Source organism: Bactrocera tryoni, chromosome 4 (genome assembly GCF_016617805.1).
Source record: "Bactrocera tryoni isolate S06 chromosome 4, CSIRO_BtryS06_freeze2, whole genome shotgun sequence".
NCBI classification, from domain to species: domain Eukaryota; kingdom Metazoa; phylum Arthropoda; class Insecta; order Diptera; family Tephritidae; genus Bactrocera; species Bactrocera tryoni.
Genome location: NC_052502.1, coordinates 20520029 through 20536060, shown reverse-complemented (window position 1 = coordinate 20536060; position 16032 = coordinate 20520029). Strand labels below are relative to the sequence as shown.

Below are 16032 nucleotides of genomic sequence, written 5' to 3'. Positions count from 1 at the left end.
TTATCTTCCAGAGATTCTCAATAACATGAAGATCCGGTGATTGAGCTGGCTACTTTAGGACATTAATTCTTTGAGCTATGGTCCAGGTTGCCACTAGTTTCGTGGTGAGTCGTTGTCGTGTTGACCACGAAAGCAGCAAATTCCACTCGTCTTGTCAAACTTTGCAGATACTTTGATATTAATCTATCTATCTATATGAATCTATTGGCATTACCCATTGATTCATTGAAGAGGTCCAATACCAAATCCGGAAAAACATTCCCTACCATAACGAAACTTCCACTATGCTTAACTATACCTTGGCAGTAGTGAGCATCTAACCGCTTATTTTTCGGTCGGTGAATTCTTCCCATTTCGTCTGAATTATTTTAAATTACAATTTGATTCATCAGAGCAATTTATTGTTTTCCTTCGTTTCATTGGTCAGTTGTTGGGTTCCCGAGCAAATTGTAATCGTATCGATCATGGATTTTTTCTTGATATAAACGGCGTTTTGGTTGCTCTAGAACTTTGTAGCACACCTGCACGCGGGCTTCATTGTACAGCACGGCTGCTAACTTTCGTATTTAAGGCTTTAACGCCGATCACCGCCGACTTATCTGGAAACCTGTTAAGTTATCTAAGTATTTTTGAGCCGTCTTGCCGTATTGTAACTTTGAACCGTCCTCCATGATGTTGAGTTTTCAGGCGTACATTTTCTCTAATTTTTATAAAGCTAAGCTCACTGTTGATTTATTGATATTAAAGTTGATGGAATTGTGTTTTTGTGATATACTATTTTTGTAGATTTTAGTAATTAATTTTTCAAATTAAGCTGGATATTTGTTTACGGCTTTGTCATTAGTTTCCTCGAAATAAATATAATTTTCAAAAAATCCTAGAATATTGTCCTAAAGTTGATCCGAGTAATAGTTTCGAAGAAATCGGCTTGAGAACTTGTGCTTCTGCGCTGACTTTAAACATGTTTTTCTCGAAACTGTGTTTTTGAAGACAGTTAGTAAGATTACTCGAGAACTAATCAACCGATCTTCAATACACAAGTTTTTGAGATACAATTCTTAAAGATTTGGAAGAGGCATTTTTTCGATTACAACTATTTTGATTTCTGAAATGTTCTAATTTTTGTAAAAATGTTTGCCAAAAATCCAATTTTCAGTATTTTTCCTTCGTCCAAGTTCTAAGTTAAGGTTTTAACTAAAACAAATATTTTTTCACTTAAGATGATCCCGTAAGGAGTTATCCTGCCAACGCGAGCGCATCTTTCTTCCGAGGGGTCACCGGAAAGGGCGTCCTTATGGCCGAGTTTAGAAAATTTTTTTTTCCAAATATTTCAACAATTAAAAATTCTAATAAAATATTTCATTTTTTGTATGAGAAAAAAATAAACACACTGTTTACCCGAGGAAACCCATGTAACCCCTTAATCGCGTCAGAAATGTGTAAAACAAATCTTAGTTAAACTAAGACGGTGCTGATATTTTATGACATTGTCCAAATTGTGTGGAAAATGCAAAATTGCCATAAAATAATGGGATTTTTGTGGCCCAGCGCGATAAACTGCGTACTTGTCATTTTTTTCTTATAAAATGTCAAGTATTCAAAAAAAAATAAATTAATTAAGAAATTGTCTAAAAATATGCAATACTTAATTGCGAAAAAACGCGCTCTACATGATTCTTACACCGCTTCTGGCATCTCACTTACGCTATCAGCTATTAACTTCTTCAAAATTATGCGCCTCAAACTATTACGAAATTTAGTACTTATAGACATACATATTTACATACAAATAATGTGCTTAAATTACAATTGTAATCTCTTGATTTAATCAATCACAATCACAACTTCTATCTATACATACGCGCATACATATTTACGCTGCTTCACAACACACAAAAAAGTAGCTGCAAAAACTGCCAAATTTATTAGCGCCAACTATTCGATTTCGCTGCAGCGTAATTCATGTGTATTTTAATCAAAGCTCCATTCAGCTTTTCACGGTAGCCTGAAGAGCCTGCGCGCATATTTTATTGCCATTTTTTCGCTTTCATGACATACAAACATATTTTTGTGGTGTAAAATGTGCGGAATAGTTGTGTGTGGGCGCACTTGCTGGCAGACTTTGGCGAGGGATCCCTTCAAATTAAATATATACATGCATACATATGAATGTGAGTATGTAAATATATGTATATGTATATATACTATATATATGTATACATACATATTTATATGTACTCATGTATGAGTGTTTATGCAATACATACATACTTGAAGAGCATTATGATTGTAGCTGTGCATATTTGTAGGCTACTTGACGGCATGTTATCTGTATGTGCCTATGTGAATATACATATATGTATCATATATATATGTAAATTTGTATGTAAATAAAGGCAAAGCGTCGCAAGATGGCGCGTGTTGAAATGCATAATGTAAAAAACAAAAATAATTCAGCCGACATTTGCGCGGTTAAAGACAACAACACACACGCCTACAAATGTTATATACATATACATATGTACGTTCTTACATACTATGTACATACATATACATACATATGTATGCACTTCATACAGTACATATTGGCTAGGCTCCAATCCTGTGCGTGACAAACTGTATGGCACCACTTGAGCCTTTTCTAGCCCACAACAGCACATCGATCGACGTCGCGCAAAGCAAAGCAAAAGCAACAAGAACAATAGCATAAAAGGCATCAGCAACATAAAAACAGCGTTGCTGTTAGTGACGAGGTGTAGCTACAATGACGCTGGTGGATAGTCACCTCGACAGCGCCACTCACAACCCACTCGTCCACTGTACTCTAGCGTACTTGCGTCCATATATGTACATGCATGTATGTGTGAGCGTGTGTGTTTTTGTAGGCAACCATTTGCTGCAAAACAGTGTAACTACAAAGTTTTCGGCAGCGACTCGCGCTTTTTGGCTGCTGCTGCTGCTCCTGCTCATGATGAGGCAAATGTGCGGCTGTTGAACCGACACGTAGGGGGTGTGGTTATAGGTGCGCTGCTGACTACGCGTGAGTGTGTGTGTGTATATGTGCACAGAAGTACTTGCGCTAGCTTTAAGGTTGTGCTACGCTATTTGCTGCTGTGCTTATAAATATTTATATACTTATACATATATATGTATGTATATGTACATATTTATGTGTATATGATTGTGTAGTTGCTTGCTGCCATTATACTGGTGGGTGGAGCGGTGTGGGTGCGCGCATAAGAAATGTAGGTGGTTGGGGCAATAAATAGGCAAATAACCGCCAACTGGGCTTCCAAATGAATACATTCATGTGTATTTACAGCTGCAAAGCATATCGACGAGCTTATAAATATTATCTACAAACAGCGATTGCAACAACAACAACAATACTATCACTCATATTGCTCAAGTGTAGCGTGTAGCGTGCGCCGTAGTTGGCAAAAACAACAAGAAAACCCGAAATTTTTTTCTAGCTGTGGCAGCCATCTACAGACGGTCCTAGCGTGTAGTTGTCTCCTTCTAACACACATGTGTAGCGCGCCTTCACTGTATTGCTGTTTGTTACGCGTTTACTCGCTACATATTTCGTCACACAACATCGCACATACACTCGCTACTGTACGCTACTCTTCTCGCTCTTGCTCATACTTATGGTGCTCTCGTTGGAAAAACCACACTCTCTATCTTTATTGCACTCACTTACCTTGCATGCTTGCGCGCAAACATTCATAGTATATAGTCAACCCCGCCGTCATCTATAGCTCCGCCGCTAATCGTTCATTTCGCTTACAGCTCACCTTCGCCGACGCACTTTCGTCCGTTCCCTCGCCTTGTGAAGACACAACACAACAACACTGTTGGCAAACTGCTGCTGCTACAGCAACAACGTCGACACATACTCATGCACACGCACACACGACGCGCGGCTTTGAAAAGAAATCGAGTTTTTCCGTCGTACACACACCATCCACACGGACAGCAGCCACCGCGCACACACAGGCGCAAAGGTGTTGCTTGTTTGTTAGCCGCACCACAGTCAGTCCAAAAGTTACGTTCATTCAGTTCACTCGGTCTTTGTGAAGCGTTGTCGTCGTAGTCGTTGTCGTGTTGTGCGCTGCGCTTATCCACACACCGTCTTTCTCGCCTGCCTGTTGCCCGATATCAAACGCAGTGTGCTAATAACAAAATAATAATTATTTTCCATATTTTGAAACGTGTTCATCTTCGTGCGAGTACGCAAATATTGTGCCGTTGCGAACTTGGCGTGTTCTTTTCGCAAGCGAAATTAGTAAGCGTGTTGATGATTTGACGCCCAAAATTCAATTGAAAAAGCGACTGTGTCGAGAAAAGTGTGCAAAAGAGCGAGGGTTTCGCAAAAACCCCGCAAAAAAATTATTTAAAAATATTAATATTAAAACAAAAACAGCAAAATTTGCAAAAAATTGCAAAAAATGTGCAAGCAGAAATGAAACAATAGCGAAGTTATAAAAACAGCAAACAGCATCAGAGCTTAAATGCAAAGTGTGGCAGCTTAGGCGGCATAAAAGTGTTGTTGCGAATTCAATTGTGTTCAAAGCAAGCAAAAAACGCAAAAAAAATACATATAAACATCTAACATTGTGTACATTTTATCGTTGGTTAGTACAATAAAACCAATAAAACCGTAGACAAGTTTGAAAAAAAGTTGTAAACTCATAACTCCTTCAGTGTATTTCATACAACAACAAATAGCAGCATTGGATTACATATTTACATACCTAGCTGACAGAAAACTTGTCTTAAATCCATAAAACACCGCAAAAACAACATCGTCATTGTGTGTCTTTGTGCCAAGTACTCATAATAATTGTGCTAGTATTCTCCAAAAATATATAAATACGAAAACTTATAGTTTACTTGTGTGAAAAGTGACATTTCAGTCAACAAATCAGTGTACCGATGCCAGCAAATTTGGAATACTCATAAGCTAAGAGCCGTCGCAACTGCAAGCTACAAACGCGCCGTTAGCCAAGTGCAAGCAAAGCCGCCTCAGCGCGAGAAATATAGTTTGGTAAGTCAAATTTGGGTGTATATGTTATAGAGAATGAGAAGGAATTATGATGCTGGGAAAAATGCTAAAGAAATAACAATATAATGCAGATTTTATGATAAAGAAATTGATAATTTGCTATGAGAATGAAAGGGAAATATAATCGCACAGCCCAGGGAAATTTATATGGAAATATAATGCAGATTATATTATAAAGAAATTGATTTTTTGCTACAAATGTTATTAATGCCGAGTTTATGGGTTTAAGGTCATATTTTATGTGGCGCGATGGGTTCGGTTTTGGTACTAGATTGTGTGTTAAGCACACTTATGTTATTCAAAACGTTCTAAAACATTATGGAAACATGATTAAATGGACCAAATAAAATTGCAAAATTTAGACAATTAGAAAATTATTGTCTAACAATAATACATATATTAAATATATAATCTTAACTCACACATATGACTATAGCACCCAATTTTTCCTAATTTAAGCCAAATTGGTACTACCCATATTAAAATCTTCTTACTATAATAATCTATAAATTAATTCCAAGCACCCAGACTCTCCTAAAAAGTTTTTTCTTGCAAATTTTCTGAAGATTCCAAATTAATCTTGGAAACATGTTCTCATACATAAAGCAATATTGAAGCCGATCTGTTCGTATGAAATCAAAATCTCCAAATTAACCTTGGAAAAGTCTTCTCATGCATAAAGTAACTCGGTGGCATCAAACTGTTAGGGTTATACCATTGTAGATACAATTTTTCGAGTAAGAAACGAGGCCCTCCATCGAAACCTAAAGCTGTCCACTGTAAGAAAATAACTATAGAACAAATTCGCTGTCACGTCTTTCGATTGGAGATATGTACATTATAATGTACTTGCGATCCAATCCTGGATATTGTCAACAACGTAGGGGTTTAAAAACTTGCCGTCCATTAAACCTCCCTTTTCGATGCAATTGATCTCACCTTCATTTGTGTATGTAAAACTATTGATATTATACTTCAGCAGCATGGTTTTTTTTTTCTTAATATAACTGCCTTACATGCGCTGCAGTGGCTGATACAATTAGATATCCAGGCTTATAGACAATGACGGGTTTAAGAGGCTTTTAGGAAGTTGACAAGTGTTGTTTCATTATGACATTCCGCTTACAAGGTGCATTACCAGTGTTGGTGTTGCTTTCGTTTTATAAATAAAATTGCAAATTGTTACAAGGTAGACTCCAGGAACATGAACATTAAAGTTTTGATACGAGTTCCGCTTTCTAAGATAATGTATTTGCTTATTATAATTAACATTTCTGTAGACGATTGCTGCAAAAGTAAGAGTTCTAGAAGTTTCTAGTAATGGTAATAGTTTTGATTTGATTTTAATTTTTGATTTTCTTGATTGTTTTTCATTGGATTACTACAACAAATGACTACTGTGTATAGATAAATTGCTTAAAATGAGGTTCAAAGAAATGTTCACAACGAAAAAACACAACTTAGAAGAAAATACAAGCAATTCATGAAAATATTTTCAATTTGGGATATATGTAAAGTTAGTTAATGCATTACAACTTAATCATAGTCAACTGAAACCCGCCCAGAACTACTGATAATCACATGATTACACACAAAGCATGAAGAAATACTCAAATTTCACTCAAATTTCGCTTACGCTTTGTTTGAATGGGATTTAATTATTGCGATCCAAGCTTTGTATTTATACACTGAACAGCATTTTTTAAGTTTGCGGCGAAGCTTGTAACATTCAGAACGAAAATATTTATATAAATAATCAGCGCGACAAACTAAATCCATTTCGCCATGTCCAAGTATAAAAGCGAACTAGTGCTTTAGTTCTTGAGTTATCAAGCTGAAATTTTGCATACGAAATTTTCACACCGAAAAGCTGCTCATTTGTACAAACCAACGATGTTGGACTACTATAACATACAGCTGCCATACAAACTGAATCGTCTAAATAAAGTGCCTGTATGGAAAACTTTTCCAATTGATGAAATATCTTCACGAAATTTGGCACAGATAATTACCTAAGGTAACTGTACAATCGTCCTTGAAATTGTTCAGATATGAATACTATAGCTTATAGCTGCCATACAAACTGAATGGTCAAAATCAAGTTCTTATATGAAAAACTTTTTTATTTGTTAAGATATCTTTCCGAAATTTGGCACAGATTATTATCTAAGGTAACAGCACTACGTCCGAACAAATTGTTCAAATCCGACCACTCTTTCATATACTAGCTGCCATACCAACGTATCAATCTAAATAAAGTGCTTGTATGGAAAACTTTTTTAATTAATGAGATAACTTCACGAAATTTGGCATGAATAATTAACTAAGCTAACGGTACAATTTTCGCAAAAATTGTTGAGATAGCACCATTATAGCACATAGCTGCCATAGAAGCTGAAGGATCAAAATCAAGTTCTTTCATTGAAACTTTTCTGTGTGTTTGTGAAGGGTTTTCTAGCTTCGGTGCAACTGCTTGAGAACACACCACATGGAAATTACTTTATAATCCTTAGTTTTAATATTTACTCTTTACCTTTTTTTAAAAAAATTTATCCATAAACAAAAACCATGCTCTGAACTAATCCAATTGCCAATCAAGATACTATTTTCCAAAAAAAGCATAAATTGTTCATTTGAAAAAAGTATTTACAGCTAATATGGTATGCTCAATATAGATAAAACATCTCTCAGCCATTTGCGTTATGAAAATGCAGTGTTCTCCAGCAATAAACCATAAAAGCAATCTAACTTCTTATTTTCCATAAAAAAATATAAGCTTTAGCATAAATAAAGCACTATTAGCTGAAAAAATATGTTAGAGTATTTGTGTAGTCATCAAAATAATAATTCAAAAGACATATTTACCTGCTGCTCTATGGTGTACCGCTAATTGCAAAAGTCGAACAACCCATGCCTCTTCAACTAGTAGTTCTACCAAAAATCTTGCTTAGTCTTGAACATTTGTGCATGGCAAAACCTTTTCTCACTCTTCTGCACTAGATAATATTTATTTATAATTTTATCGTTTTGGGTTATAAATCAATTTTAAAGCATTTGTCATTGTAAACCGCCAGCTATTTCGGCTTCGACTTAATTAATAGATGCTTTGCGGCGAAAATTCGCCAATATTCACGCTGTGTTACCTTCAGATACACAATAAATAAATACAAATTAAGAGGCGAAAAATATATTAAAACAAAAAGTAATATAGAAAACTAAATTAATAAATGCTTACGCATGCCCAGAAGAGCGTGTAGACTCATAAAATAAAATTTGGACGCACAATATGCAAATAGGAGCGCGCATCTGCGTTTGGGGTAGGGGCAATTAGTCATAAATATTTTCAAGATTTTCGTAAAATTACTGGAACCGCGGTAGACTTTGACAAAATGTCCAAGGTAAATGAGAGGAAAATGTTAGTAAAAGAGAAACTAACAGAAAACAAAAAACACAAATAGCAACAAAAACAAAATATAATAATAATGAAATTAAATAAAAATAACCAAATATAAAAAAAAATAATAAAAATGCAAAAGGACTTCAAATACTTATGTTGATATTAAACATTACAAACAACAAAAACATAACATTTTATGATTAAAAAAATTGTGTTAATTATGATTAAAAATTAAAAACAAATATTTATAAGTATTAAAAAGTTAAAAATATTATAAAAATTAATAAAATTAAAAAATAACTAAAAATTAATAAAATTAACAAAAAAATGATTTTGTTCAAAAAAAATTTAATTTTTTTTAATTTTATTAAATTTTAGTTATTTTTTTTTTTAATTTTATAATATTTTTTAACTTTAAATAATTTAAAAAAAATATAAATTAATTTAAAACTAAATTTAAGAAAAATTAAAATAAAAATTAATAAAGAAAAAGTTTTTTAAAATTAATAACCAGGAAAATAAACAGAAATCGCAAAAAAAATAAAAAACATAATATAATAAAATAAAACAAAAAAAAAATTAATGAAAATGCACGAAGGCCTCACACATTTTATAACAACAAAACAACATTTTATAATTAACATTTGATGATTAAAAAAATTTCGTCAATTATGAAAAAAAATATTTAAGAGTATTAAAAATATTTAAAAAGATTATAAAATTAAAAAAAAAATATAATTAAAAATTAAAAATTAAAAAATAATATAATTAATAAATATACATTTTAAAGTATTAAAAAAATTTGAAAGTAATATGAAACATTTTAAAACAAAATTTAAAAAAATTAATAAAAACTAAAATAAGTTTATAATATTAGATACATACAATATATTAAAAGTAAAAAAAATTAAATAATAATTAATAAAATTAAAAAAAAGTTTAAAAGTATTAAAAAATAATATAAAACATATTAAAACAAAATTTAAAAAAATTAGTAAAAATTAAAAAATTAAAATTAATTTAAAAAATTAAATTAAAATTAAAAACTATAAACAAAACATCAAATAAGGAAAAGAACCAAACAAACCAAAAAAATGCGGTGCATTGATTTTCCGCCAGCTCACGCCACCGCTGCGGTCACTGCGTCATCGGCGGCGGTGCAGCATTAAACAAAACTCCAATAATATTAACCAACGCTTAACATATTAAAATGCCGACACATTATTCACACGTTTTTGTAAGTAGCAGTCGCGCTTTATACCAACTGCACAGCGCAGCCACCAACATCAGCAACGCTGATGTCCGTCCCTACACCGACCGCCGCGCGTCGCTTACGTGGGACCCCTTCTGCGCGCTTAACGTGTTTATTTCCAAATATGCTTTTGTGCTTTCATATTACATTTATATATTTATGTGTGCGTGTGTGTGTTTTGGTGCTGAGCGCTTGAGTGTTGGAGCGTTGAACACGCTGAATTCTTAATAGCCGCTATAAATTATTTCGTATATTTCTGCCAAAGTTACAATATTAATGTCTTGTAGTATTTTGCTTAGCAGCCGCCGTGCGAGCCCCAAGCGGACCACAAGCACCCAACCAAGCGAGCAGGCAGCGCTCAAGCAGCCGACAAACACGATCAATATATTCGTTGCTTTATTAATTATTGATCATGAAAGCATAGCACAGCGCTGCACTTCCTTTCCCGCGCAGCACCGCTGGTCTCCTCATTACTGTCTTATTGCTTGTATTATTGCTCTAACTTCCACCGCTGCTGCTGCTGCTTCTTCTTTCGCTGACCGCCGATTTGCATATTGTATAAATTAAATACAATAACAACACCAAATACATGCATGCTACACATGTTCGACGCGGCACAGCTTCAACGACAGCAACTTACAAGCATACATATTAATATACATGTGTACATACATACATACAGCCGTTTATAATGACTACATACAAAAACAAGCGTCGTACAAATTACTCGCAGCCGTTTGGCGATTCAGTGAGAAATGTTAATTTTCAAAAGAAGGGGTTTCCTAATATCATTTCGGTTTTCAAATGCTTTTGCTGTGTTATATGGCAGCACAATAAAACTGGTTACACACACACATGCACGCACATATGCATAGTATCACACTTAGTTAAAGCGTTTGGCTGCTAAATACATGCTAGTCTAATATTTTATTGTTTGCGCGGAGGCATTCTCCATTCTATCTCTAATTTACTTGTATTGATAAGAATGAATTGTGGCTGGGGAAAACCGCAAGTTGCTCCGCTTATGTTCTTCTTGGCTGCTGTTGGAAAGCTTGACTTTTCGTTATTTGTGTGTTAGGAATTTATGCTTGTCTAAGTTTTGAGAAAGTTGTAGATTTAGTAGTGTTCATACTAGAATGCAGACTTAAAAAGTAAAATTACTGAGGGAGTGAATTTGATGAAAATAATGAAAATTATAAATATGTAGAAACAAACTATTGAGGTTTAAGTCGTGCAAGGACAGGCATTTTTAGGTGATTTTTTTTGTGACGACGGTTTTATTAAAACCAAAAAGACAAGAAAAATAGATAAAGATGGCATCACGCCCTGAGCTCTATTGTGCCCAGAGTCAATGGTACATTAAGTTTGCGGGTTTCAAAAAATCGATTTATTTTATTGCGTAAGGTAACCCTATGCAAAATATTAATTCTCATCCTTGTGGCATCACCGGCACATCAAACGCAACACTTGAATTTCAACCGCCAACGCGAACGCAGCCTCCCGTGTGATAATATCTTATATTCAATAAATTTTGTAAATTCTAATTTTAATATATAAATAAAAGACCATCCGGAAAAATAGAAAGTGTCCTAATCAACACCTTTCAATTGTTTTATTAAGTTCTACAACACCTTTAAAATATTGTCCAAAATTTTCAAGTTGTTCCGAGTAATAGTTTCAGAACTTACATATGCGCCCGAGGCCAGCTAGGCTAAGTGCACTGTCTTTAAACGCGTTTTTTACATTCGAAAAGTGTTGTTTTCACGTAGAAATATCAACAAATCTGGCAATGACAGCAATTATTCGGAAGTGTCTTGGAAGGATGTATAAATCATAGCGTGGTGCTCGATCTCACGAAATCACAAAATTTAAGTTCATTCGTTAAATAATAGTTTACCGCTGGTAACCGTGAGTGTGTTTTTTCGAAATTTCAATTTTACATTTTTATTAAACACTTTGAAGGAAAAAACTCGACTTTTAGCAAAAAAAAAATCAAGAAGTTTTTTATTGTAGAATATTAAAAATTATTAACACATATGAAAATAAATCTCCACAATTTTTGATAGAAAGCCAGAGAAAAATAATTTGTTTCAAAAATATAAAAATAAAAAATTTTAATGAAATAAAAAATTATAAAATTAATACTATAAAAAAAATTAAAATGAAATTAATAAAATCAGAATACTTAATTTTATAACAGAAAAATAAAGAAAAATACAAAATTAAAAAGAAATGAAGTAAAAAATTATAAAAACAACAAAAAATTAAAATTACTATTTTTGGCACTATTATACTAAATTTTATATTAGAAAAAATAAATTAGTCAACTACTATATGATTTGCTGCTCGAATATTAGTTTTGACTAGTATAGAATACGTGTCCGTCGCTTCGATTGTGTTAATCAAAAATTCTGTACAAACAGGGCCTTTTGACTATTACGAGTATTTTATTTTGAAGCAAAGAATTATTATATAGATAATTACAATGAAAATATTTTTTAACTTTGGTTATTAAACGCTTCTATATATTAAGGATTAAGACTTCTAAGCCAGAGGCTTTTCTTCTTTATTGCCGTAGACACTGCTTACGCGGTTATAGCCGAGTTTACAACAGCGCGCCAGAGGCAGAGTTTACCACCTTAATTAATAATTATACATTTATTTAATTAAAATTAAGCCAATTTGGACTTACTTTCCATACTACTCAGGTTTCCGCAAAATTTTTTTAACATTTTTGTTGCTTTTGAAACTACAACAACAACAATCACAGCTTTTTAATTCGATAATAATTATAATAATATTTGGAAATAATTAATTTTTATTATTCACGGTTACAATCTATAACTGAAATTCTTATTCATAATAGCTTTACCTTTCAATATTTATCGAATATTCAAAATTGTCCACAAAAAGATAAAATTGCAGAAGTAAAAGGTAATTTACTAGATAATACATTATTACTGAAACGCTGGAGTTAGAAAATTGGGTGTATACGATACTCTACGAAAACCATCGTCAGCCGATTTGAAAACTGCAGTTTCGAGGTTTCGAGTTTGTTGTAGCGACAGAATTCTGCCGAGTTTACCGTCCTTGGCCGCATAAAATAATGATTTTTTGAAAATTTTTGACAAGCAAATCGTTTACTTGATCACCTCAATATAAATAATTTGCATGATTTTTTTAAGAAATGTGAAAGCATTAATATTACGCTTAAACGTTTATTAAATTATAATTAATAAATTAAAAGTAAAAGTGATAATTAAATATAAAAAAAGTATAATTAATTAATTAAATTAATTATTATTAGAATTAATCATTAATTAAAGGCTGAAAATATTTTTTTGTATTCGTTTTTTAATACTGGTTTTATATTCTTATACACCGTTTAGAAAAAAAAACATAATATTTTCTTAAATCCGATAATTATTTTTTGCCTTTCATAAATACATACTATATACGTACATATGTACATATATACATACATACAAGCAAGTTTTTACTTAAATTCCCACTTAAGTCTACAAAAACCTAACTATTCTTATTACACAAAAAATATATGTGCTAATGAAATTGTATTAAATTAAGTGAAATATTTATATTATTACGCTCAAAAAAATACTTTCATATCATATATTTATTATTTAAAAATAAATATATACACATTATGCATTGAAATAAAGTAAAATGTATAAAAAATGATATTATTTGAAAGTTTAGCTAATATAAGAAGAAATATCGTTCTTACATAATTAAATAATATTATGTATAGAGAACGAAAATTCTTTACACGATACAAAAGCATTAATTCTTTACTAAAATTTCCACTGCTAAAACTTTACGCTTTACTGTATACACATACATATAAGTAGTGCATGTATTTTCATGTTACACTCACAAGCAGTAAGGTACCACTGAACTTTCTCAGCTACAAATCAATCAATCAGTGCACAAACCTATTGAACTGCAGCTCCTCAACAGCACTACAGCACTCACACACAATCACACTTTTGAACAAGAACAACAACCAGGCAATCGTTAGGACAAGTAGAATTCCAGCGGCAACCAGTTTATTGGCTGTCAAAACCGCTACAAGCAGCCACCCACGCAACTAGCAAAGATCACAGATTTATTGAATGGAAATTAAACACACACAACAACAACACATATACGAGAAATAATGTAAAGAAAACATTCATTCATTGCATAGATAGGGCATATCCGGTACCACAGGCACACACTTTTTTTTTCAGAAAAAAAGCAAACAAATTTGATAAAAACGCTTGTTATTGAAAAAGCTGGCAATCTTAAGGTAATAAGAAAAAAATCGCATTATCTTGGGCTGGGCTTGAAAACGAAATTAAATTTGAATCAATGATTTCGAGCGCGCACTAAGCGCATAAACACTCACATAAGCGGCAACAATAACAACAATGCGCGCTGCCACAGAATAATAAGTGAATTTTAAAATCATAAGTCAATCAAGTGATTGAAGGCTTGAAGTGAAGCTCGAGATTTTTTCAGCATTGTGCGGCGGTGTTGTCGTCGTGTGTGTGTGTGAGTGCTTATGGCCTGTAGTCACTTATTTGTCTGTTGTTTTTTCTGGTTTTCTTTATCAGCCAAATGGCTAGACTCGCGACGCGTCGCAACTTTAATTGAATTGATAATTAAAATTATGATTTGTACTTAATATTTATTGTGGCATTGTGGTTAATAGCAGCACACCTTTGCGCTTTATATTTTTTTTATTATTTTTTTTCTTCGCTCATAATTCTGTTGGCTCACAGCTTTTCTAACACACGCTTGTTGACAGTTTTTCGAGCTTGAATTCAATTTATTTATTTTTTTTTTATTCTTTCCCCCCAAATTATACAATTTCATTGCTTTTGCTCGATTTTTTGGCTGCCAAAGTCTTTCAAATAGAAATGATCATTCAAGTGTAAAGCGCAACTATCAAGATCGTGCAGCAAAAGACACAAAACACACACACATACAATTATAAATTGCCACAACTATACAATATAGTGTTCTGCAGCACACCAACAACAACAACAACTAATAACTGACTTGAATATGAATGGAAATGACGCAACGCTTACTTCTCGAGGCTCAACTCAGTCGGTTGTTGTCTTTTAGCTGCGCTTACACACAGATATGGCAGCGCTGATATGAGTAAATGAAAAAAAATATATGAGTAACCACGAAGTTGTCTTGTGCTGGTGCACACCCGCCGCAATGCGGAGCCTGTGCTCTAGTCAGCGCCTGCGCGGCGTCCGCCAGTCCGCGGCAGGCAGGTTATATGATTGCTCTCTAGCCTTCAAAGCTGATGTCTTGGCGATATATATTTTTACCTTAATTATTTTCTAGCATTTTAGTTGTTGTTATTGTTGTTTCAGTGACTATTTTTGTTTGCTTGGTAAATTGTCAAGCAGCGCTTGGAGTGCACAAAAAATTTACAAAGAACTGTTGGCGACACTGTGCTGTAATACTTCTGTTTGTTTGTTTTCGCTTGCTTTGCTGTTAGCAAAATAAATAATAAGAAAAAAAATTTGAATAAAAAATTTAATTGAAAAAAATAATAAAAAAAAAATTTAATAAAAATTTCAATTGAAAAAAAACTAAACAGAAAAAAATTAACACAAAAAAATTTAAGTTGAAAAAATTCCATGAAAAAAAATTAACATAAACAGGCTTATGAGTGCTGGCGCATATAATAGCGCGAAATTAATAACGTGAAATATCAACAGGAAATCAAAAATAGAACTTATTTGTATTACTTTTTTATTTTTTCATTTTTTTATTTTTCTCTATTTTTACAATTTTTTTATTTCTCTCTATTTTTACAATTTTTTATTATTTTTTCAAATTTTTTAATATTTATTCAAAGATTTTTATACGCTTTTATCTCGTCTGCGCTCTTTATGGTCGAGAGATTTATCATATGTATCATAGTATGTATGTACATATGTATATGAAGTAAGCGCATAGTTTTGGCATTGTTGATTGGCGTTGAAGTCACTTCCCTAGCTGGCGGTGTAAGCGAATAAATAAATGAGAAATAAATTTAAAAAAAAAAGAAAAAAAAAACAATTAAAAAATATTCATAAAATTGTAAGAAGTTAATAAGGCATTAAGAAACCTTTAGTCTGAGTGGGCGTTTAAGAAATTTGATATGGAAGAAAATAATTGCTAGATTACAACTAGATTATTCTCGAGTCAAAACAACGTACTTATAGCAACGCTGTGGTTATGTAAGAACAATAAAGCAATTTCTATACCTTTTATGGATAAAAATCGAGCAACTCAATTTTATACAAA

At 32.7% G+C, this 16032-nt stretch overlaps 1 protein-coding gene across 2 annotated transcripts in view; it reads left to right on the top strand.

The window, feature by feature from the left end:
- Positions 1–3797: 3797 nt before the first annotated feature.
- The window catches only part of LOC120775565 (homeotic protein ocelliless), a 52306-nt gene continuing 40071 nt past the window's right edge, over positions 3798–16032 (top strand). For both annotated transcript variants that reach the window (XM_040105793.1, XM_040105791.1), the window contains exon 1: positions 3798–5050. The gene's annotated coding sequence lies outside the window, so the exon portion shown is untranslated. The remainder of the gene's footprint in view (positions 5051–16032) is intronic.